Source organism: Mauremys mutica, chromosome 3 (assembly GCF_020497125.1).
Source record: "Mauremys mutica isolate MM-2020 ecotype Southern chromosome 3, ASM2049712v1, whole genome shotgun sequence".
NCBI lineage: Eukaryota > Metazoa > Chordata > Testudines > Geoemydidae > Mauremys > Mauremys mutica.
Genome location: NC_059074.1, coordinates 34,650,412 through 34,675,750, shown reverse-complemented (window position 1 = coordinate 34,675,750; position 25,339 = coordinate 34,650,412). Strand labels below are relative to the sequence as shown.

The following is a 25,339-nucleotide window of genomic DNA, read 5'->3' as shown; positions in this document are numbered from 1 at the left end:
TTCTTGATTGCATCGAGTGAGACTGGACAATTGCTACAACTGAGTTCTTGAAGCTCATTTTTCAGCATTTTGTCTCAGTCTTCCATGGGGGAAAATAAAATCCAAATCTGAGTCAAGTTCATTCATAACAACAAACATAAAAACACCCTGGGAATCCAAGGGGAAAGTCAGAAAGACACATAGATAAAGCAAGAGTGAGAACAATTATTTTTAAAGTTTAAAAGTGATTATTTTGCTAACAGTGATTTTTGCTCAAATAGAAGACTAACTCCTTAGCTGGTGTAAATTGGCCTAGCTCCATTGAAAGGAGGCGTATGCCAATTTACAGTAGCTTAGCATCTGGCCCTTTAAATGATTGCTTCTAATAGCGTTGGAGGGGTGATCTGCAGCTAAGCTGGAAAGAGTCAAAGGGTAAAATTGATTTATTAATCATTATTTTTTTTAATAACAGCATAGCTTTTACACAGTACTTTACATATTCAGCGTGCTGTACAAACAGGAACTCATTAATTAATTCAAACTCCCCCTCCCGTGAAGTGGTTAAGTAAGTTTAATGGGAGTTCAGAAGTCCTCCAGATTTGATTAGAAGAGGCAATGAAATTTTTTGTCTAGGCTGATAAAGTGTCATGGTGCATACTCGATAGTGAAGTTAAAGATGTGCTTTTGACATTTTAGAGAGTTCACAACAAAACCTTGTAGAAAATGAAACATAAACATACATGCTCAAATTAAAGCTTGTTTTTCAAAGGATTGTTGTGTTTATATTTTCTGATTACTGGTAAAAGAATAGTATTCATTTTGGGTCAGTGTTAAAATCATTTTGGTATGATGACATATTTGTTACCTTCTTCTTGGTAAGAATTATTTGTTTATTACATGGATAGCTTGCAGTGTCTGATGTCATTAACTATTCTTTTCCTGGCTTTCAAGTGGGTGAGTTTTGTAAACAAGACGGTAGATTAATACGTTATCACTCAGCAATATTAACTGGCTTTGGAAATGAAGTTGCTTCTTTTTGGAGCAGAGAGATGAAGTTTAGATCCTGATCTGGAATTTGGATCCAGGCTTTTAGTTGGATTCCACCTTTACAAAAGAAGAAGCAGAAAAATGGAAAATTACTAGGCAGAGTTTAAAAAAAAAAAGGACAAAAGATGATTATATAAAATGAGGGAAAACTAGTGAGAGAGAGAAGCAAACAGTGAACTAAAAAGTAAAGGCCCAGTTCTCTTCTCTCACCAGTTTTACCTCAGTATAACTGTATCATCTTCAATGTGAGACAAGAGACAATAAACTAAGGATGAGGTTTATAGAATGATCAAAAAGTGCAAGTTAGGTTAAATCCAAATTTGACCCATTTTTTGCTGCAGTCAATTCACACCCAGAAGCCAAGTTTTATGTGACACTGGCTCCTTCTCTCCAGATGGATTAAGTGTCACAGTCAGACCTATTTTTAAAAGAGCTGAATCTTATTCATGGAGAGAGAAACAGAAAGGAGAGATGCTTTTAAGAAAAGGCTTGCTGTGAAGTATTCCATTAGAATATCTTGGAGAGCTCTTCAGTGTTTGAAACCTGAAAAGGAGATGGGGGAGGGTGAGAGCTAAAGATCAAGTTATTAAGGAATGATCTTAGAACCAATGTCTTCTTGCCCCTAAACCTGACTTCATAGAGTAGTTTGCTGATAAAGGATTGCAAGATTTATACCCTGTAGCCTTACATTTGGTTTCCTTTCAAAGAGAAATATAGTTGTAAAGTGATTCTTTAGTGACTCAAAGAATCTCTACTAGTAATGCAATGAGCGAAAATCAATTTTAGTTATTGTGACTACATTGTTAGAATTTAGCCTTTTTTTGTTTCAAAATCATTCGTAAACTAGCCCTGATTTCTTTGAATACATTGGATTCAATTATCACCAGATAGTTCGCCATGCTCATTTCACATTTTGCTTCTAATTTTCATAGTGTTTCTGTTTCTTTTGACCTGAATAATTCAGTTTAAACTTGTTCATTAGCAGTTCGTTATTTTATATTCTTTAGTCTTGGGCACTTTGACAAAATCTCTCTCTGGATATTTTCAATTCCTTCCCTAATACTTGAAATAATTTAATTGACTTTGTATGGAGATTTACATGAGAGAGGAAAGATCGTATCAAATCAAGGATACATTGAACCACCTTGTACAAGTGCATAACTAAAATAAGTTTAGGTATGTACTATCCACACTTTGCATTGGCGAAAGCTGGGTCAGGTGTGCAATGAAGGATTTACTTGGCTTGGTTCTCTGCTATATTGCACCTTGTGATATCATTGACACAGATGCAATATAGAGTGTTAAATGCTACTACATCACAATGGTAAAGACACCCACATTTCCTATGACTATAAAAGGTGCAGGATAACAGAGAATCTAGCATTCTATTTTCAGCCCCTAGGAGAGACGACTCATACCTGCTGCAAGTGACGGTGGGGGGCAAAGTGAGGGCAGAAGAGTCAGCAGATGTTACTGAGCATGCTCAGTACAAGCCAAGCACCAACTGTGGGGGAGGCATGTGACTCCTGCACTAAGGGCCCTGGCTTGAGAGAAAGCAGAACTATTTACAATTACTAAATTATGTAATATCCACTTCATCCCTCATTCCCAACATCTGTGAACAATAACCAAAGACAGACTGAAAATATAGGTGGCGGTGGTTATAAACAGAGCCTTCTGACAAAAGAGATGGAGGTTGGTTTATTCAGTGTAGCTGACAGGTTGACAATAATGATTGACAGGATGTAGGATATGTTTGGATACCATCTTGTACTGTATATTTGGTGCCTACTGTCATGTGACCCAGATGCTATCTTGCTGAGCATCATACACAATACCAACTAAAGCTAGTCAAAACTCAGAATTTCTGTTCAGCAGAAAATCATATTTTGAAATTTTCTTTTGTCCCAGATTGCAATGAAAAGTTGAATTTTGAAATTTACCTCAAAACAAAATTCCTAAATATTTTGTCTTGGAAATCTAATTGAAATGTTTCATTTTGACTTTATCATTTTAACTTTTGGTACAAGTGTAGGTGGTTGCTGTGGGCTAGACACAACACAGCACCGCATGGATAGAGTCAATGGTCAAAACAATTGTATGTTACATCCCCCAGATCAGCTGCAACATGTACCCCCATTATGTAAGTGATTATGTTAATGCAGACCTCTGAACAGTTCAGCTTAGCAGGACAAAATAGAAAAAAAGACTTTGTTTAATGTACTGGTAGTTATTGGGTAACATCGATGAATGCAGTCCAGTTGAAGAGTCCCTTAGGAAAAAAATGAGTTCAGTGCTGTGCAGTGCAAATGTTCACTGAGCTATACACTTAGAATATTCTAGTCCAAACTTCCAACATCATGAAATACACCCTAATCGGCTCAAAGGAAAAAAGATATAAAATGCTAGTACTTAAGGGAATACACAAGCTTGTGACTGCCACTGTTTCTAGTCCCTGGTTTGGTGACTGAAGTCGAACACTTTCAACTCAAATAGTGAACTACCAGATTTGTATATAAACATCCTTATTTGTGTGTTAAATATGCGTGTGCATTTGGAGATTGTCTATTTTTCAAAGAGTGAAAAATTCTTCCAATTTTTTGAGGGGATGGGGGTGGGTGGGTAAGTGGAAAAAAAAGATGTGTGAATAAAGCCATATCAAAGATCAATTCTGAATTATTGAAATAGCTTCACAAATAATTTTCCAGCTCTTCATCTAATTCTAATTTGTACACAGCTCATTATTGGGGTGTCAGATTAAGTCACAGAAATGTGGTGTTTTGTGTACCTGGTCATTTTTGTTTTTTTCTTAGATTAATAAGTCCAGAAGGTAACACATACCGTACAACCTGATCCAGTATCAAGCACACCAAATTCTCTTAGAGCTGTAGCATATCTTTTGGAAAGGTTTGATTTGACTGGAACAGTCTTAATTGAAAGACTACAAATGATGGAGAATACACCACATCCCTCAATAAATTGTTCCAATGGCTAATTGCCCCCTGTACTGCTGAAAAATCATGCCTTGTATCTCATCTGAATTTGGCTACCTTCAGCTTCCAACCATTGGATCTTGTTCTGTCTTTTGCTGATAAAGTGTGCATGAAGTGTAAAATGTGTGTGTGTGTGTGTGTGTGTATGTGCGCGCGTGCGCGCGCTTTGGGTGGGGGAAGGGCGTATAACCCACTGTTATTGGAATAGGAACCTAAACCAAAATATTGCTCTTACTGTACACTGCATTGTGCCATTTTCACCAGTGGCTAGAAAGCTGTCTAATTCTTCTTTAGGCAGCAGCAGCTGCACAATAGAGGGAGCACCAGTGCCACTAATTTACCTATATCACACCTGAAAAGGTTGCTTTTTGAATTAGAAAAATGCTTAGCATCAATTTATAAATATAGGGTCCAACTTGCTAATAACTGTAACAGGAAATCAATAATGGGGAAACCCGGAAGGACTTGAAAGGATTACATTTTGCCAAAGTTTCACATCTTCTATAGAAATATATAGATGGTGCCTTTGGCAAAACCAGTGGACTGTCAAAATTAGTTTTTCTGAAAATAAGCTATTACAAACCTTACCTATCTCATTCCCCACCCTACCCCCAAAGGCACGCATCATTGGTATCAAATCCAAGTGCAGTAAAGATATTTCAATTTGCCCCCTTAAAATACTGAAGCAAACAGTTGCACTTAAAAAAACAAAATCTTCCCTAGTCTTATCATTGCAGCATGGAGAACCTGAAAGTGAAATTGACTATAAACAAAATGAACCAAGCATAATGGATGTTTAAGGCTGGACTGCAGTCAGACCTGGGACCTCTGACTTTTAAAACACGAGTCTCCACTGCTAGAGCTAAAAGTCCCTCTGATGTTAGCCAAGTAGGCTCATCAACCTCACTGTATGGCCCAGTCACCACTAGAGGGGGACAAATTGCCACTCTGAGTGGGTTACACGTAAACTGTGACAAGCACATTGGATTTTTAAAATGCTTTCATTTTTACTACTCTCAGATGTAGCTAGAAACATAGGTAAATAAATTTATTTGTTTGTAACATATATTCTGAAGTTGATAGTGTCCTTTTAAAAAATATGCTGACTGAAAGATACAGAGAAAGCAATGAGATATTCAATCTTCCCTTAAAGTCTTTCCCAGTAAGTCCTATATCAGGGGTCGGCAACCGGTGGCTCGCGGCTCGCCAGGGTAAGCACCCTGGCGGGCCGGCCCGGTTTGTTTATCTGCTGCGTCGGCAAGTTCAGCCGATCGCGGCTCCCACTGGCCGCGGTTCGCGGTCCCAGGCCAATGCGGGAGGCAGGAAGCGGTGCGAGCCGAGGGATGTTCTGGCCGCGGCTTCCTGCCTCCCGCATTGGCCTGGGACCGTGAACCACGGCCAGTGGGAGCCGCAATCGGCCGAACTTGCTGATGCGGCAGATAAACAAACCGGGCCGGCCCGCCAGGGTGCTTACCCTGGTGAGCCGCGAGCCACCGGTTGCCGACCCCTGTCCTATATGATATATTCCTTCCAAATTGTGATAAGATTAATTTTATATTTAGCACACTATTTTCATTGAAAAAAGGGCTTAGAATCACTGTTAACTTCTTCTGTGATAAATAAGAGTAAAAATATACTGCCTAGGGAGTAAAATATTGATTTAGGCATGGTCCTAAATTACTGGGCTCAGTATTGGTATAAGTGGGTGAGATTTAAGGGTCTGTGATATACAGGTGGTCAGACTAGATGATCTAATAGTCCCTTCTGTCCTTAATCTCTATGAATGTATGAACATGAGCCTAGCATGCAGAGCACAATTTATTAATTATAATGAATCTGAAACTGAGACCTTTGGGCAAGTCTCCAAGGGTTTAAGGTGCTGAGCACCCTCAATTCCCATTGTCGTCAGTGGTAGATGAGGGTTCTCAGACCTGGTATGATCATGCAAATTCAATGAACTGTCTGCTCAAGTCATTTCACCTCAGTTTCACATACTGTAAAATGGGGTTGATAATACTTATGTCATAAGTGATGGGAGGATTAGTTCGTTGCTGAAAACCTGTTTCCATTGAAGGCAATAGCAAAACTATCCTTGATCTGAATCCACTTAATGGAAATCCTTCGACGTTTAAAAGCACTAACAACCAGTTTCTGGTACCTTCATTTACACTGAGTGGTACCTTACTCTGCAAGCAGGCCCATTGATTGCAGTTGTCCAACTTGTGCAGCAAGGTACTACTCAATGTGAATGAAGATATCAGAATCTGGCTCTCATATATGGCTATATTATTTGTTATTCCTATTATTATTCCTACTATTATTTATTTATTAGTTTGTGGTATTTTATTAGTTAACATACAAGAAACAGAAAGGACTGAAGTCTTCATAAGAAATATCTGGACATCCCTTTATTATGAACAGGGACTTCAAAAGGGTAATAATTTTTCCTTTGAAACGAAGGGCTTGTCTATACAGCCCCGCAGTTCGGACTACAGGGGTGTGAATTGCAGCATGCACTAGCATGCTGATCTGTAACTCCCCTGTGTGGATGCTGCTGGTTCTGCTCCTCTTTCAGACAGAGCTAAGTTACCTTTTAGTTTGTGCCAGTAGGGCAGTCCACATGGGGCAGTTATACCATAGCATACTAGTGCCTAATATTCTCAAGGAAATAGATGGAAGGGAAAAAACCTTGTTGTTTACATCCCAGGAGGTAACTAATAGTATTAACTTCAGCCAATCAGAGAGGGAGAGTTTGTTGGTGCTTAGGGGAGAAGTACAGGAAGTTTTGTCTGAGTCAGGACTGTAGAATCAAGTCTTATAAATATTAAAGGCAGTTACTATGGTACATTTCTTGTTGGTATTACCAAAACCAAGAGATATGTAATAACGGGAGAATGATTCCTGGACATTATTCATAATACATTATTAATTATTGATTGTCTTTGGATAAAAAAGCAAGAAGAGGAAACTTTTTCCTCTCACTTGCAGTAAATCATGTTCCTCATGGCAAGAAATTGCATCCATTAATACATCAGCATAAATGTGAGCTTTCAGTATTGGCATTTGGCCAGCATGATGGCATCACTCCTGTATCAGACTGTCTCCTCTTCTTAAACAGAGCTTTTAAGATTTGTTACCTAACAGTTCTATGTTCTTGGGGAACCAGGGCACAGTACCCAGCCTGTCTGACCCATGAAAGACCTTCCCCGCCCCAGCCTCTGCTTGAACCAAACCCAGTCAGAAGAAAGACTTACAAAAAGCAACAAAGAGGCAGTGGGAGACACATCTAAACCCCTCCAGACAAGGGTGACAAGATTAAGGAAACTCCCCTTGCCTTATTTATATATATAATTGGAGAGATACCAATCTCCTAGAACTGGAAGGGACCTTGAAAGGTCATCAAGTCCAGCCCCCTGCCTTTACTAGCAGGACCAATTTTTGCCCCAGATCTCTAAGTGGCCCCATCAAGGATTGAATTCACAACCCTGGGTTTAGCAGGCCAATGCTCAAACCACTGAGCTATCCCTCAAGGATGAGACAGGGAGCCATACCCATTAACATACAGAATGGAGAACAAAGATTCCAAGGCAAGAACCGCATTGAACTCTGGGACCAGAAAAGCAGGGAAGCAGTGCATGATGGGGGAATCTCTGCTCCAGATGTTGTTGAACCCACACCTGGACACACCCAGGTCAGTAGTTATAAGACCAATTCTGTAATAAATCCTTTATTGGTATCCAAAATACTGAAGCTGCCTAATTGCATTGTGAGCTTCCTCAAAGGAATACCACCCATAGCCAGGAATAATCAGTTTCTGTTGTCTAGCCTGAACAAAACAACTTTGGTATACTCCCTTGAGCCATCAGTTTACTCCCAAACAAATCTAGAGTTCTTCCTTGAACCATTGTTCTTTCTCTACAAAAACCCCTACTCATGCTCAAGTAAGTGCTCTGGTGCCAGAACCCAGACCAGGGAAGCTAGGTCCTGCAGGATAGCTCCATTGGGAGGGAACTTGCAGAAGGGAGAAGTAGAGCTCCGTATGAGGACACAAGTGACACAAGCAGTACATTGAAGAATTTCAGAACCCCCCCCCTTGGCCCCCCAGAGGAGTAATCATAATAAATGAGCATACTCCAAAGTAATGGGCAAATCTGGTAACAGAGCACTACCACTTCTGAGATGATACAAATTGAAATTAGAAAAAGGTGGCATTGCTAGCCATGTGACTTTATGTGGTGTGCTTTGTGGTGCTTTTGAATTGAGCTAGTATAAAATATTCAGCAAGAGAGCAATCAGTACAAAAATATAGAGAAAGTAATAGAGAAAGGTAAGAAACTGTCCACATCTTAGGTGCTAAAAATTCAGCTATCATTCTGGAGCACTGTTTTGTTTCTCAGTTTTTCATTGCATATTTACTCATTCGCTCTGAACCCTTATTTTCTGGACATCCTCTGACTTCTCTTACTGCCCGGAAGTGTCACCTGCTGTTGTCTTAAGGGCACACAACTGTTTCATTTCACTTGGCACTTTCACATGATAAGAGTACACAAAGTAGCACTCTTGTTTCCTGAGGTAAGCTGAGCACAGAATGGTAACTTCAACGATAAATCACCTCTTGTGCTATGGGTCCAGGTCAAACTGTGTTATTTTATAGTAGCCTGTTATGTATGTTTCCCTTCTTAGTTTTTTTAAAAAACAAACACAAAAACCAGAGGGGAAAATCAATTAACAAATCCTTTTCCCCTTAAAAGAAATTTGGCACAAAGAGTTTTCAATTATAGTATATGCACGATCTATGTACTTCTCTGTCTATACACTCATACTGCATCCATCATTATGGTGTCAGAAGCACCTTAATCATAATCAGTAATATGAAATGTTAGGTTATTAAAAATAACAACATTTCAAAGAAATGCATTTCAAAACCACTGTTCATTATCCAATATCATTACAAGTGTGGGTAGAAATACTTTTACAAGTAAATATGCTTTAAAACAATGTATTTTGATCATAACATTATTCTTTTGCTTGCAAAGTTCAAGGTCCTGTGTTTCCTCTCCTACAGCTGATGATAGATAAAGTCATGTAAGGAATGCAGCAACTTGCAAATTTAGGTGTTATTGATGCCATCATTTGCTGTCAGAGAAACTTAGACCCCTGAACCCAAGATTAAAATATAACTCACTTTACTGTGAAGTAAAGTCACTATTGAATGGGCCAGATTCTGCTCTTGGTTACTCACTAGAAACCCAGAGGAAATTCAGTGAAGTCAATGGGATTACTCTAGATTTATGCAAGGGAATGGATAGCTGTATCTGGTCTTTGGCTTCCTTGACCTTGGTAATCACAGAGGCTTATTCATGCAGTTATGCAGTGACTGATGTTCACCTCTGTCCATGTCAGTATGACAAATGGATTTTTCGGTGGTTTGTCAGTGTTTGCATTATCTGTTCATATCTTGTCTTTGTCCAGTATTACAGTATAGCAGGGAGTCACTGTGGCAGAGCTTGGTCGAGGTGAGTTAGTGTGGGGCTTGCACATTGTGCAGCTGGACAAACAAATTCTGTTCATATTTGGGGAACATATTTGACACAGGCTAAGCTGATATTCAATGTTTTGCACCCCTCTAGTAATGATGTTTTATACTGCAGTGGTTCTCAAACTTTTGTACTGGTGACCCCTTTCACATAGCAAGCCTCTGAGTGCGACCCCCCCCCTTATAAATTAAAAACACTTTTTAATATATTTAACACCATTATAAATGCTGATGGCAAAGCGGAGTTTAGGGTAGAGGCTGACAGCTCATGACCCCTCATGTAATAACCTCACAACCCCCTGAGGGGTCCCTACTCCCAGTATGAGAACCCCTGTTTTATAGTGTGGTGTCCAAGCAGCAGATTGGGTTTAGAAATCAGGCGTTTATATGCCTCTGTTTTCTCTTCAGCCAACACTCCCTTTGAATCATTTTTCTCATTAGGTGAGTCCTGTGTTCTGTGCTTGTGAAAGCCAATTGTGTGCGTGTCTCATCAATGACCTTGCATGTTATATCAAGCAGTGTCTTCCACTCACTTTCAATGTGATCTGTGGGTGTCAGATCCAGTGGAAGCAAGCTCTGCACTAATGATGTTACACAGACTGTTTTCTGTTGAGATCTTTCAAGCACTTTGTGCCTGTGTCTAGAGAGCTTTGGAGAATTTTCCTGATAATGAGGTTGAATACCAATAATAATTAGTCTTGTATCTCTAGAGTGGTTTGTCCAGCAATCTGCCCTGCATATGGACCTTGTGAGTTATACCCTGCAGGTTTCTTTGTTGCACAGTGTTATAATCAATCAAGGATGCATCCAGGATATTTTCTGCTTATTTGACTGCTGGGAATCTGTGTAGCTGATAACCAGCTCATACACAGCACATTTTGTCGTAAGAAGGAAAAATGTGCTGCGTCCCTTTGCAGATCTGGATTTCACAGCAGCCAACATGCTATCACAGCCCAAAGAAAGAAATCAAGGTGCAGATCACACCCAAAGAGATCCTTGTTTCAAATAAATATGAAAAATGTCTGCCTGGGTTTGTGTTTCAGTTAAAACTCAAAACTGAGTTTTTTCTCAAGTTATTTCTCAAGATTCATATGTCTCTTTGAGTAAACCTTGAACCAATTTGGGGTAAATCTGGAATCAGTTCAAACAAACTGAGGCCAATTTATACCTTAGTTTTGTGTTGACACTGTGCAAATTTAAGTCAGTTTCACCTGTCAAAGGAGTTATAGATTCAATGTTAAAGCATAATTTATCACTGGATCTGGCAAATATAGGCACCTCTTAGGTGAATATAGTTGTTATGTGCTGATTGTTTTCCTTTGAGTGGTTGTACACATATACATTCTTCTATACGTGTATCTGCGCCCAATGCACTTGAGTTGGAGACTTTTGCCAGCAGTACATGCTCCCCAGTGCATGCGTCTCTGCTACTCTCGTGTGCCAAACCAAGGATATTAAGGGTTATGACCACTGCCTCCCTCTCAGTTCCTTTTTACTGCCTGTAGCAAGAATTGGTGCTCCCCCAACACTCTTCAGCTTTGGTTAGCCAGCCTTTGGAAAGAGAATTTCTCTAATTTATATATAGTTAAAGATAATTTAATGTTGGTATAGTTCAGTTAACCTAGATAATTAGTTCTCTTGTTCAGGGGTTTAACATGCGAAAATCCCCAGGATTCAAGCAGTGTGCCACATGCAGGGCTGTGATCTCTGCTACAGATAGGACCAAAAGCTGCCTCATTTGTTTGGGTGAGAGACACGTGAGGCACAAATGTCCTATTTGTACCTCCTTTCCAATGAGGATGAAGAAGCAGAGGGATTTCTGCCATTCCGTGCATCTCATAGAGAAGACAATGAGTCCCTCTTCAGAACCTAATCCTGACCTCAAGAGGATGGACAGTTCCTGCACAAGAAGCAACCCTCCAGTCACCATGGCCTCTAAGCCCAAATTGAATGAGAAACATGGCTCATAATATTCACCTGAAGCTTCCTAGAAATGTCCTAAACCATCTGTTTCCTCTGAGATGAACAGTCTATCAAAGTCTCATTGCTCCACAGGAAAGCTTCTAAAAAGTTCTCTGGTGCTGAACTGAGGTCTGGTTGCAAACACCAACACTCACCATCACCATTTGAGGTGGCACCGTTGATACTGGTGTCTTCACCATTACCAGGCACATCTTTGTCTCTGGCACTGTAAACTGCAGTGCCATCAGCAATGGTAATGGAACACTTATCTCTGATTTCAGTGTCATCAACACTGCAGGGCTTCCTTGCAGTGAAGGACCTTTTGTGTCTGCCTCTGCTGGACTCTGGTTTACTACATTGTCTGGCACCTATTCCATTAGCCTTGACTTTGTGGGCTCCATTGATGGCATTTCATACTGTGGCACTCTCATACTGTGGCAATCTTACATGCAGCTCTCAACAGCCTATTTGCTGGCAGTCGGCATTGACCCTTCCTTCTGACTGCCTCACCTGCTGCCACTGGCTCAGTCAGATACATCTCACAAAACTCTTTTGCTTCAGAAATTACTGTCTCTTTTCGGATTTGGGAGCAATAGAGGAAGTTCCTTACCAACACAGAGGCAAGGGTTTCTATTCCCTGTACTTACTGATTACCAAAAGGAGAGGTGGTTAACCCATTCTGAACCTACAGGAGCTGAACTGATTCATCAGGAAAAGCAAGTTCAGAATGGTCACCATTGCTTCTATTATCCCTACCTTGGAGATTGCCATGTTGCCCTCAATTTGCAGAATGTTTACTTTCATGTGGTGATACACCCTGGCCACTGAAAGTATCTTCAATTCAACAAGCCCTACCAGTATACAGTGCTTCCCTTTGTTTTATTTCCAAGGGTGTTCCCCAAGTCCATGATGGTGGTAGTGGCCCATTTGCACTGCTTAGGTGTCCAAATATTTCTTTACCTGGATGATTGGTTAGTTTGGAGAAGATGAGGCACCACATCCAGAATAGCATTCTCATCACCAGACATCTGTTCTCTCATTAAAGCCTAAAAACAAAAGTAGAAATTGACATTATAACTGTCACAGTGAATAAGTTTCATAGAAACAGATCTGAATGCCACAGCCACCGTGGCTTACCTCCTGATGGACAGGTTTCTCTCCATAGCCTCCCTGTTCAAAAGCCTTAAGTCCAGCTCTAGGAAAACAGTGTGTTAATGTTTACAACTACTGCGACCCAGATCCTCATGCACATACATGACTCAGCATATCAGACTTCCCTTCAGATATCTGCAAGCCTGGCTTCACTTGGTATATCACGCAAGAAGATATTCAATGGACGTATGAAGAGATGGCTGAGGAGCTCGCTGGACCATTAAGTATGGTTTTCAATAAGACTTGGAGCACTAGGGAAGTTCCAGAAGACTGGAAAAAAAGCTAATGTTGTGCCAGTGTTTAAAAAGGGTAAACAGGATGACCCACATAATTATAGGCCTGTAACCCTGACATCGGTCCCAGGCATGATAATAACGTGCCTGATATGGAACTTGATTAATAAAGAAGTAAGTGAGAGTAATGTAATTAATGCAAATCAACATGGTTTTATGGAAAATAGATCCTTTCAAACTAACTTCATATAATTTTTTATGAAATTACAAATTTGATTGATAAAGGTAATAGTGTTGATGTAATATGCTTAGACTTTTGTGAGGCATTAGACTTGGTACCACATGACATTTTGATTAAAAAATTATGACATAAAATTAACACAGCACACTTTAAATGGATTAAAAACTGGCTAATTGATGGGTCTCAAAATGTAACTGTTAATGGGGAATCGTCATCAACCAGGCCTGTTTCCAGTGTGTCCCACAGGATTGGTACTTAGCCCTAAGCTATTTAACATCTTTATCAATGACTTGAATGAAAACGCAAAATAATCACTGATAATGTTTGCAGATGACACAAAAATTGGGGGAATGGTAAACAATGTAGAGAACAGGTACTGATTCACAGTGATTTAGATTGCTTGGTAAATTGGCACAAGCAAACAATATGTGTTTTAATATGGCTAAATGTAAATGTATACAGCTGGGAAGAAAGAATGTAGACAATACTTACAGAATGGGGGACTCTATCCTGGGAAGCAGTGATTCTGGAAAAGGTTTGGGGCTCGTAATGGACAATCAGCTGAACATGAGCTCCCAGTCCAACACTGTAGCCAAAAGGGCTAATGTGATATATAAATAGGGGAATCTCAAGTTGGAGTAGAGAGGTTACTTTACCTCTGCTTTTGGCACTGATGCGACAGCTGCTGGAACACTGGGTCCAGTTATGGTGCCCACAGTTCAAAAAGGTTATTGATAAATTGGAGAGGGTTCAGAGAAGAGCCACAAGAATGATTAAAGGGGATTAGAAAACATGCCTTATATTGATAGACTCAGGGAGCTCAATCTATTTGGTTTAATAAAGAGAAGATCAAGGGGTTACTTGATTTACAGTCTGTAAGTATCTAGATGGGGAACAAATATTTAATAATGTTGGCTCTTTTATCTAGCAGAGAATGGCATAACACAATTCAGTGGCTGTAAATTGAAGTTAGAGAAATTCAGATTGAAAATGAGGTGTACATTTTTAACAGTGAGGGGTTGTGTCACTGCCTGTCCTGTGACACTGGGTGCTTCCATGCTCTGCAGCTTTGGCTTATAGCCCTGATCCCAGCAGCCTGCTCACAGCACAATGGCCTCCTCCTGGCTTCTACCCAGGGCCGGCTTTAGGCCGATTCCCCCGAATCGGGCCCCGTGCCTAAGATGGCCCCACACCCTAAAGAAGAGCACCTAACTTAGGTGCCTTTTTAATTTTTACTCACCCGGCGGCGTTCTGGGTCTTTGGCGGCATTTTGGCGGCGGGTCCTTCAGTGCCACGGAAGACCCAGAACGAAGACCCAGAGCGCCGCCGGGTGAGTCATCCCTGCCGGGGCTCCCTTGAAACTATTTGAATTGGGCCCTGCACTTCCTAAAGCCGGCCCTGCTTCCACCAGCCTGGTTACTCCTTGCAGAGTGACACCAACAGCCCTTCCAGTCCCAAATCCCCAAAAACGATCTCCCCTGCAGTGCTCAGCCCCCCTCACTGTAGCACTCACAAACCTTATCATGTTTGCTGTCCTTTTAAAGAGAGAGTACACAGCACCAGCCCAGTTTTTTGGCTGAGGATTTTACTCTTCAGTTTGAACCACTGCACTGAGATAGTTGTGTAATAAAACAAGATTAACTTTAATAAAAAAGAACAGACATTTAAGAGATACCATTGCCTTGCATTTTAGCCAGGCAATGTGAATCTAAGAAACTATCTGTGTGTGTGAACCAGTGCTTATATGTGTACAGATTTTAAATTTGAAGTGCTAAAGGTTTCTAAGGAAGGGCTCCTACAAGGCTGCTGATGGTGATAGTAGGAATGAGAACTTTCTCTCAGCCAGTAAGGTTTTCTTATTTATCATTTAAAAGCAAACAAGTATGTAGGTACGTGAAGTTTAGTAATTTACTTTATTGAAAACCATAATGGAAATAGCATTTTATTTGGGCATATAGAAGACAGACTTTCACTAGAGAAACGTCTGGACCCCTGTATTTACATAGGTCAGATTCTTGGGGAGTTGACATCCCTTATTGACCCCTATGCTACTGTCATCTAGCTTCATACTGTGCCTTGTTCTCTCCAACAGTCCTGCTTATCTTGCATTCCAATGCTGGGGTCCAGCAGTGCAGGTTCTTATATCTTTAGATTTAAAGGTTTATGATAGGCCTCTCTGTTTTTCTTCCTTCGAAGTGTATATTATTTCTGCCTGTTCCAATAGGGCAGTGCTTTAATCCTTAAGTAGAAGTACTAGGTTCCCCATCAGTAGGCCTATCCTTTGGAAGGCTCTCATCATCAATGCTTTATTCCACCAATGGTAGGATTTAGACAGTCCTTCTCACCCAAAATGACCTGTAGAGATTGCTATGACAGCAGCACAAAACATCCAGCTTCCTTATAGCTGACAGTGAATGTCATCTGATCACTATCATATCACCATGATATGCATCCCATTAGACCATTGGGCCTGTCCCACAACTAATTTTTAAATAATATATTAAATACACATCAGCAGATATAATGGGGTAATTATTCAAAACTAATGCCCTGAATGAGCAAAATACTTAAGCCCATGTGTAAGTTCATTCTTTAAAGAAGTATGGGCTTAAGTGTTTTGTTGAACCAAAGCCTAGGTGATTAAACTGCAACCACATGACTACATGCTTGATGCAACAGATAATTGCAACAGATAATTGCACCCACCAAATATATATGTGTATGCACAGAACTGGGGATTGGGCATATAAATGTGCAAACGTGTGCATTTTGTGTGCTCATTTGCCAGCTTGTGACCATGTCTGAATATTTTTTAGGTGCAACCGAGTTGTCTTTATTTGAAAATTTGGCTCCTAGAACAGAGCACAAGTATGGTTAAATAACCAAAACATCAAAATTAAGGGGGAACTGAAACATAACATTTCCTTATTATACACAACTTTTCTGTGCCTATATGTGAACCTATGTGTTCTTCATATTTCAGGTAAGAGTTTTTCATCATAATTTTAAAAAAATCATATAAATATGTGGAGCAATATGAAGATATACCTATCTCATAGAACTAGAAGGGACCTTGAAAGGTCATCAAGTCCAGTCCCCTGCCTTCACTAGCAGGACCAAATACTGATTTTGCCCCAGATCCCTAAATGGCCCCCTCAATGACTGAGCTTTCAATGCTGGGTTTAGCAGGCCAATGCTCAAACCACTGAGCTATCCCTCCCCCCAGCCTTTGCACTAACTGGAGGTTTGCTGATTTACACCAGCTAAGAAACTGGGCCACTGTATGTAAGTGACTATTGTAGTTTTGTCTACAATGGTAAATGTGTGGTGTCCTGTTTCTCAAAGGTCTTCTTCCATTTTACAGTATTTTGTGGCCAGTCACACATTTTTAAGAACTATACCATATGGAGTACACATGTACTTTTATGGTCTAATAAATTAGTTCATTTTATTATTTATGGACCCATGGTCTGATTAAACAGTGCCAGCTCAAGGTTATCAGAATTTTTTAAGTGGGAAGTCAGCTACAAAAAGACAAGCTACCTTCCCCAGGAAGTCCTGAAATAATAACCTGCATCTAATAATTTCTATGGATAAAACACTAAACCTCGTTCAGCTTCCTCAGTTTGCCTGAATAAGGAGAACTGAGTAAAACATAAATGAGGCCCTCAGGATTTAGACTTATTTAAAGGAATATGGAACTCCTTTTAGTCTGAAAACAGGGCTTACAAGTTTCCAATACTAATGAAAATCCACTACATATTTAGTAGCATCTAGACCAAAGGCCAAACTGAAAGTTGTAATGTATCATCTGCCTTTAAGAAGAGCTTCCCTACTGCTTTCAGTGAAGGAGTTCTGCTTGAAAATTGGACCCGTGACCAGACCTAAGAGAGTGCAGTTCTAGTCTCAGCTACACCAGTATAAATTCCATGTGACTCCACTCTTTCCTAAATGTATATCAGTGTAAATGAGAACAATATCTTGCCTGTTGACTTCAGTGTCATTGCACCTGTTTGACTCAGGTCTGGTTTTTGGCCCAATATATCTAAATTCACCTCTCTTGCAAAAGAAGACATACTATTTTAATGTGTCAGGCTACCCACGAGTTTACAAGATAGGTCAGATTCTCAGCTAGTGTAAATCGACATAACTCTTGCTGATTTGTACCAACTGAGAATCTGGCTTCTCTTATTATAATATTTTTTCTTCTTTTCTTAAAATGAGTATGGAATTACTCAAAGGGCAGCAAAATGTGCTGGCATTCCTTTACTTTGCCTTGTCAGGTCACAAGCATCCATGCAAATGACTTGTGTGTAAACACACCTGACTGTGTATCGGTGCAGAACACTTAAACCTATTTGCAGCAGAGAAAGAGAGAGGGGAGGGAGATAGTAAAATTCTGGCTGATCTTGTTTAGTGATTGATGGCTCTGGTTTTATTGGTACAGTGGGAACAGTCAGAGTGGCCTGAGCAGAAAGCAGCTGTTCATTCTGCACTCCTTGAGCAGAATCTTATGTTGCCCTTCAGGCAAGCCAGGTGGTTGCAGATCTTCAGTGGCATCTTTGCTGGAACTCACTAACTCCTACTTCAGTGTGGGCCAGTCTTGCAGTCCCTCTCCAGGGGCATATACGATTAGCTCCAACAAACTCTCCAAAACAATGTTTGAAAAATTATTCCTGCCTTAAGTGTAGTGTTCAGAGGAAGGAGGGGGGGGAATCACAAAGCAACAGTAACCCCAAAACAAACCAAGCTGTGAGGGAAGAAGTGTTCAGGAAAGCTTGGCTGTAATTGTGCAGGTGCAGAGGTTGGGTGGATGCCAGGTCATGCTGGTGCCATAGGTTTTGCATTAACATTTATCAGACTTGAGAGAGTTTCTCAGGAAAAAAAAAAACAACAACCCACAATGATTTTAATATCTGTCAGCTGGCAATGAATTTCATAGTGGAGAGTAAAAATCTTCGGGCATGGTACATACTGTCACTGGAGCCCTAACGGTATAAAGGAAACATGCCTGCGATAGTGGTTCCTTTGGTTATTTTCGTCTGCATCTGACAGATTAGCAACATGATGTATGCTCACAGAAAAGCAGATACAGTTTGTCGCTAGAATTGAGCAAAATCTTGAAACACTGTCAAGGTGTCCAAGGGTCTTGATCCATCCGTCATTGAAGTTAATGGAAAGACTCACATTGACTTGAAAGGGAGTATAATTAGGTCCTGAATGACAATGGAATTAAGATTGAATATTGAAAAAAATTATTAAAAGGAAAAAAAATTGATTTAGAGAATAGGCAAAAAGGGATAAAAGCAATATAAAAAACTCATCATAATATACTTGTACTGTCGCCTAAAGCCATTCACCAAACTAATACATTGGCAAGATGTGGTTCTCATTTCCATTGGTTCATTCAGAGTAATTCTGTTGATTTCACTGGAGTTATTTGGGATTTACATCCTTGTAAATGACAGCAGATTTAGGCCCTTATGCGTATGGCCTTATGGGCCCTTATAGATCAGTTTCTTAAATATGCTGTTGTGTTTCAAGGTGAATTAATTTTTTCTTTGTGAACATGTTGTGCAATTAAAGGGAATACAAGCAAGAATTAGACTATCATCTAACCAGATTCTTGGCTATCCTGGTTTTAGGCTCCCTGACAGGTTATAACAAGATCCCTGTCCAACTGCAGTTGGGACCAAGTGAAAGGAGGGGACAGAAGGAGCCCTCTCTCTACTGAAAATCCTAATCCTGAGCCCCTGAAAAGGAGCAGATATTGTGCCCATGTTGTGGCTGAATGTACTTTCTTTACCTAGATAGGTTTCCAAACAAATCCCCCTAAAATTTCCCAAATAGCCAGTCTCTCCTACCTGGGGTTTCTTCTTCCTCTGGTGCTTCTGTTCTCTTTCCAGGTCACCTTTAGTAGCTGCCTATGCTCAGAATCCTTGTTGCTGTTTATTTTGTGCACCCCTTCAGTGGCAGAATTTGTGACCTCAGGAGAAAGCACCCGGGAAGGACAGACCCGACAAGGAGGCAGCTTGTTTACTTTGTGGAATTCTTGTTGCCAAACAGATAATGTCTTTTTCATTTTGCACCTTCCTTTTCCCAGAAGGGATGGGAATATCAGACTGACAGGATGGTTAAACCACTTTACTTGAAAAGGCAACTGTAATAAAAGCCACATCATTCTGAGCCCAGGTTAAAGATGTGTCACTAGAGTTGGTTAGAAATTTTCAGACAAAACAAAGTTTTGGACACAAACCCAAAATGCCAGCTTTCAGACATCTCTATCTGTGATCGTACTGTATCTCTGTAAGGGGAAGGGTAACAAGTCCTCTCTTGTTTATGTAATTTGATGTTAAGGCTGTACTCCCCAATGAAATTGGATAGTGTTTGTTCTCCAAATTGTATACGTTTCAGAAACATTGTTTCTTCAGTCTTTGGATGAAAAATGCACAATTTATCCCTGCTGGGTCAGAATGATTAGTTTTTTTCATTAGATATCAAAAAGGGACCCCATTCACATATGTTTAGTTGTGATTTACAAGTGTTTATTTACAAAGTGAGCAATTTGAAATAAAAGACCATTCAGAAAGCAGGGCATCTGTAACTTGCACATTTATAACTGAAGGTCACAAATTATGAATGATTTAAAAGTCATACTGCCAGACGATGTAATTTATTTTAATTATTATTTATTTGTACTAGCATAGCACCCAGGAACCCTAGTCATCGACCAGGACCCCATTGTGCTAGAGGCTGTACAAACACACAACAAAAAGATGCTCCCTACTCAAGAAGCTTATAATCTAAGAGTAAGACAAGAGACAACAGATGGATATAGAGATGGGGAAGCATAAATAAACAGTGAGACAGTATTGGTGAGCATGGTGAGTGAAGGTCTTTGCTGAATTCCCACAAGCTCCTCCTCTCATGTGTGGGTGTTACAAATCAAGGTTTATTTAACTGTGTAGAACAGTGCTGTTCAGTCTTTAAAGGTAGGTAGTCACTTCATCAAATGGATTTGCAGAAGGAAACAAAATGTCATTCTGAAAATGAGTTGCAGTATTTGCTGTAGTATTTGTGCATTGTTGCATCATTGCAATTTAGCATAATTATTTATTGATGCAACTTCATCTTCTGGCTCCTGGAATGGAACAATCTCTTCTGTTCTCTCAGACCTGGTTAATGCTGAACAATTTTTTTTCAGACTCTTCATTCACCCTATATGTTGTCTGTGGACACAGATGGATGGAAAAAGGTCTTCTCCCTACACTCTCATAAATGCTTGGAGTGGAGAGAAGGGAACCACTTTTATTGGTGGGAGAAACTTCAGGTCACCTCTTCATTCTGCCAGCAGTAGCGAGAACTGCCGTGGTACCCACATCATAATTCTATTTGCCCACATTGCCTGAGCGAGCACATGAAGTATTGATTAGATGCCTACTCTCTGTGAGAAGGATGATGAGTCACAAAGAGTTTCATGAAATTATAGAGCAGCAGATTATATCTCACTGGTGTAAACACATAAAGAAAGGTAGGTGTCATTAGTCCCATTTTACAGATGAGGAAATTGAATCATGGGGAGGTGAAGTAACTTCCCCAGGTCACACAACAAGTAAATGGTAGAGTCTCATGATTCCTGGCCCCCAGTTTTATCCAGTGAACCACATTGTCACTAAGATTGAAGATCACTTCTGGTTGTGACTATAGTTCCCTCCGAAGTGAGCAGAGCGCTGCAGAGTGGTTGTAGTTCACCCAGTGTGAAGATAGACTGAAGCAGTATACCTTATTGTTCTGCAGCTGGGCAATTGGCCTTGTCTGGGCACTTGCCAAGGAAATGAGGTGTAAATCCCAAAATGTATTCAGAGGACAAAAAGAGAAGGGATAATACACAGACCAAAGGTATTGTACTAATTTACTGGGAGAGTGAACGGAAATGTATAACCAAACACAATATGCAAAGTGAGGACTCAGAATGAACTCTGCAATTGACTTGATCAGTCATGTATTTCCTTTGGTGGAAATAGAAAGTATTTTCAGTGACTAATCCTGAAATTCACTACAGCTTTACATCAGGCCTCCGGGCAGTAAGTACCCTGTAACTCCCTTGAACCAAAATAGATTCAAATGACATTGCATATTACCACCCCAGACCCACTCCCGCTCTGTTTTCATCTGTTTTAAGTGCACTGAACTGCACAGTCTTTCAGTGCAGATTTTATGTGTGTGACATCTTAGCCCACACAATCCACCTGCTTCAATCTCTGTTTCATTTTAAACAATTATTGTGGGTTTCTTTAAATAGCAGCACAGACGCTGGATTATTTACTGAAGCATTAAGCAACTGAATAGTTATGAACTGGCTTCTCTGTTCAGGTAAATGTCTTGCCAGCTGTCCAAGTGATGTCAAATAGGCCTTTTGTCTCTCAGATGAAGTACTGGAATTTTTAAAACCAGGAAGATGAGAAGAGTAGAATGACTGCTTCTTTCTTTCTTTCTTTGGTTTTTATATTCAGAAACTGAAAGGAGAAAAAAAATCAAAACGGAGTAAAAGAAATTAGACCGTGGAACTCATTGCCAGGCAATGTTCATGAGGCCAAAAATTTGAGAAGATTCAAAGAACGATTGGATGGTTAGCCAGATAACAGAAATATCCAGCATTGTTATAGTTAATGCTAACAAAAAGTATTAGAAGGAGCTTAAGCGCAATCCCTAACTATTAGAGATCAGGATGAGACCTTCACGGGGGGAAGATTACCCCATAACTGCTCTCTGTGGTGTTTCTTGCCCCTTCCTCTGAGTCATTTGATGCTGGCCACTGTCACAGGCCGGATATATCTAGATGTATAAAGTACATAAGCTGCATAATCATAGGGGACTTCAATTTGAGTGATATGTGCTGGAGGTCTCATTTTGGCAGAACTAAAACAAGCTTGGAATTTCTTAATATTACAGATGACAGTTTCCTAATTAAAAAAGGGTTGCATCCAACAAGGGGGAATTCTGTATTACACCTTGTCTTGACAGATAAAGACAAACTGATCACAGAACTAAAAATGAATGGTAACTTAGATATGAGTGATAATGACTGGATCACATTTACAAAGTGCAAACAGAATGAAGTCTGAATTGAATATAATTCATTCTAATCAACATGGGTTATGGAAAATAGATCCAGTCAAACTGAGCTGATAGCACTTTTTTTTATGAGATTAGAAGTTTGGTTGATAAAGGTTATAGTATTGATGTAATACATTTAGACTTCTGTAAGGCGTTTACTTGGTACCTCATGACATTTTGATTAAATAACTAGAAAAATATGAAATTAGCATGACATGAATTAAATGCATTAAAAGCTGATGAACTGATAGGTCTCAAAATGTAACTAAACAGGGAATCATCTAACAGTTACATTTGTAGTGCAGTCCCACAGGGATCGGTTCTGGAACCTATGATTTTGAACATTTTTATTCATGATTTAGAAGAAAATATAAAGTCATCACTTATCAAGTTTGCAGATAACACAAAAATTGTGGGAGTGGTAAATAATGAAGAGGATGGGTCACCGGTTTAGAGCAATATGGACCACTTGACAAGCTGGGTGCAAACAAACAGCGTGTTTCTAATATGGCTAAAAGTAAATATGTGCATCTAGGAACAAAGAATGTAGCCCATACTTAAACAATGGGGGACTCTGTCCTTGGAAATAGTGACTCTGAAAAAGATTTGAGGGGGGGTCATGGTGGATAATCAGATGACCATGAACTCCTAGTCCAATGCTGTGACCAAAAGGGTAAATGAAATTCTTGGATACATAAACGGGGGAACCTCAAATAGGAGAAGAGAGGTTATTTTAACTCTGTTTTTGAAACCAGTGCAACCAATGTTGGAATACTGTGTCCAGTTCTAGTGTCCACAGTTCAAGAAAGCTGTTGATAAATTGGCGAGGCCTCAGAGAAGAGCCATGAGAACGATTAAAGGATTGGAAAACATTCCTCATAGTGATAGACTCAGGGAGCTCAACCTATTCATCTTAGCAAAGAGAAGGTTAAGAAGGGGATTGATCACAGTTTATAAGTACCTACATGAGAAACAAAAAATTGATAATAGTCTATTCAGTCAAAGATCCGATGTCTGGGAATCAAAACTAAACAAATGCAGATGGGAAACTAGACAAATGCAAATAGGGTGTAAACTTTTAACAGTGAGGTTAATTTACCATTAGAACAACTTACCAATGATTATGGTGGATTCTTCATCACTGATAATTTTGAAATCAAGATTTTAGGTTTTTATAAAAGATCTCCTCTAGGAATTATTTTAGGGAAGTTTTATGGCCTTTATTATACAGGAGGTCAGACTAGATCAGGGGTCAGCAACCTTCGGCACATGGCCCATCAGGGAAATTCATGGGTGGAACGTGTGCCGAAGGTTGCTGACCCCTGGACTAAGTGATCACAATAATACCTTCTGGCCTTGAAATCTATAAATCTATGACACTGGGGTAGTTGAAGCCTGGGTCTTGATATGCCAATTCCTTTGTTCCTATGGAGGAGTGAGGTCATTATCTGTTGGTCAAACTGTAAAGTTTTGAGTCCAGTTTTACTTGGATTTCTCTCAAGCCAAACTTCTACTGATGTCAGCCAGGAGCTTACCCTGAGTGATGATCTCAGGCTTTGGCCTAGTGTGTATTTGATTTTATTAATATTTATGCATAGTTTAAATTTACATTTTTATTCTCTTCCCACTTCCATTTCTTTTTAGGAAGAAAGAACTGCCTCTGGAATATAAACGTGCTAGACTAAATTCCTCCTTCATTTACATCCATGCAGCTCCAGCAAAGAAAATGGGTCAGGTGGATTTTACTAAGGACAGCATGTAGTCCTATGTTTATAGTACTAGTAGATGCTCATTTTGCTTGCTTGACCTTTAATTTGTCCCGCCCGTTTCAAAACATGAAAGTTATAGTGACTCTCCAAGTTAGTTTATTCTTAGTCATGAGGGACCACAAACATATAGTAAAAGTTTTCCTCACTTCAAACTTGATAACCTGCCTTAGGGAGATATCACAATAGCAGGATGTAAAAATGTAATTGGGAGGAATGTGCTGATGGTTTTGAATCCTTTGTACAATGTCAGGGTTCACTTATGTATCTGGTACATAATTACCTATTAAGTTACACTTCTGCTGGTGATCCTGGAGCTATTTAAACCAGTGGGACTCTATCCTTTTCAGGCCATTACATTTAAAAAAAAATTAAAGATGGCAAGATAAACCTGATCATACATGTGCTGAACATTGTAGGAGATATATAAATCATATCAATCTTTCTAGTTTAGAAACCCAGCAACAGATGAGCTTGGAAAAGTGGCCTATATCTTAATTTAATTTCCTGTACACTCAGAAGAATGGTATACACGCATTAAAGTGCTCAAGCACTGGGGAAATGAATGGCTCTGGGCATGAGTAACAGCTACTAAGCCATTCCTTTCAAAAACTGGCTGAAGAACAGCCAGGATCAGTAGTGACTGAAGGCTGTCTTACATCAAATGACCATCTCGTGACTGTCTGGAGAACGGTGTGAAATGAAGTACTTGTGGTCAGGAGGACACATCTCTAAAACCACCACCAAAATCAGCAGACAGGCAAAGGTTTGAATGAACATGAAAACAACTAGAAATAGGAACATAGGAATTGCTATGTTGGATCAGGCCAGTAGTCCATCAGGTCTAGTATCTGGTCCTGACAGTAGCAGTACCAGTTATAGATTTTCTTGCACCTTCTTCTGATGTAATAGGCATCTGTGAGATAACCTGCTCTTCCAGTCATTAGAAACAGTTTTACAATCTGAAAAGTGACATGGTTCAGATTTAGGCTGAACCACACTGGTAAGGATTCAGCTGTGGCTGCCTATTCTATACCAGGTCTGCATATCCAAAAGAAACTTCCTTTTCCAGGACTATCAATTTGACAATTTTCATGGATACCAATATCACTATATATTGAAAAGACTATGGAAAAGTTTTATTTGATGCTTTTTACACAAAGTGAAACACTTCAGAATATTTTAAAAAACAGCATTGTTTTCTCTCTCTCTCTCTCTTTTTTTTCCGGTGGATTGCGTAGTTCTCACTGTCTATTAATATCAGCCCTGGGAAAACTTTATTTCCATATCCAACACTTCACATTCTGTGGTGT

The 25,339-nt window shown here is 39.8% G+C and overlaps 1 long non-coding RNA gene across 1 annotated transcript in view; it reads right to left on the bottom strand.

Moving 5' to 3' along the window:
• Nucleotides 1-532: 532 nt before the first annotated feature.
• Nucleotides 533-25,339, bottom strand: part of LOC123367276 — a 93,254-nt gene continuing 68,447 nt past the window's right edge. Inside the window, exons 2-3 of the long non-coding RNA XR_006578384.1 lie at nucleotides 12,478-12,563; nucleotides 533-1,083 (exon numbers count right to left, since the gene is read on the bottom strand). This is a non-coding gene — a long non-coding RNA (uncharacterized LOC123367276). The remainder of the gene's footprint in view (nucleotides 1,084-12,477; nucleotides 12,564-25,339) is intronic.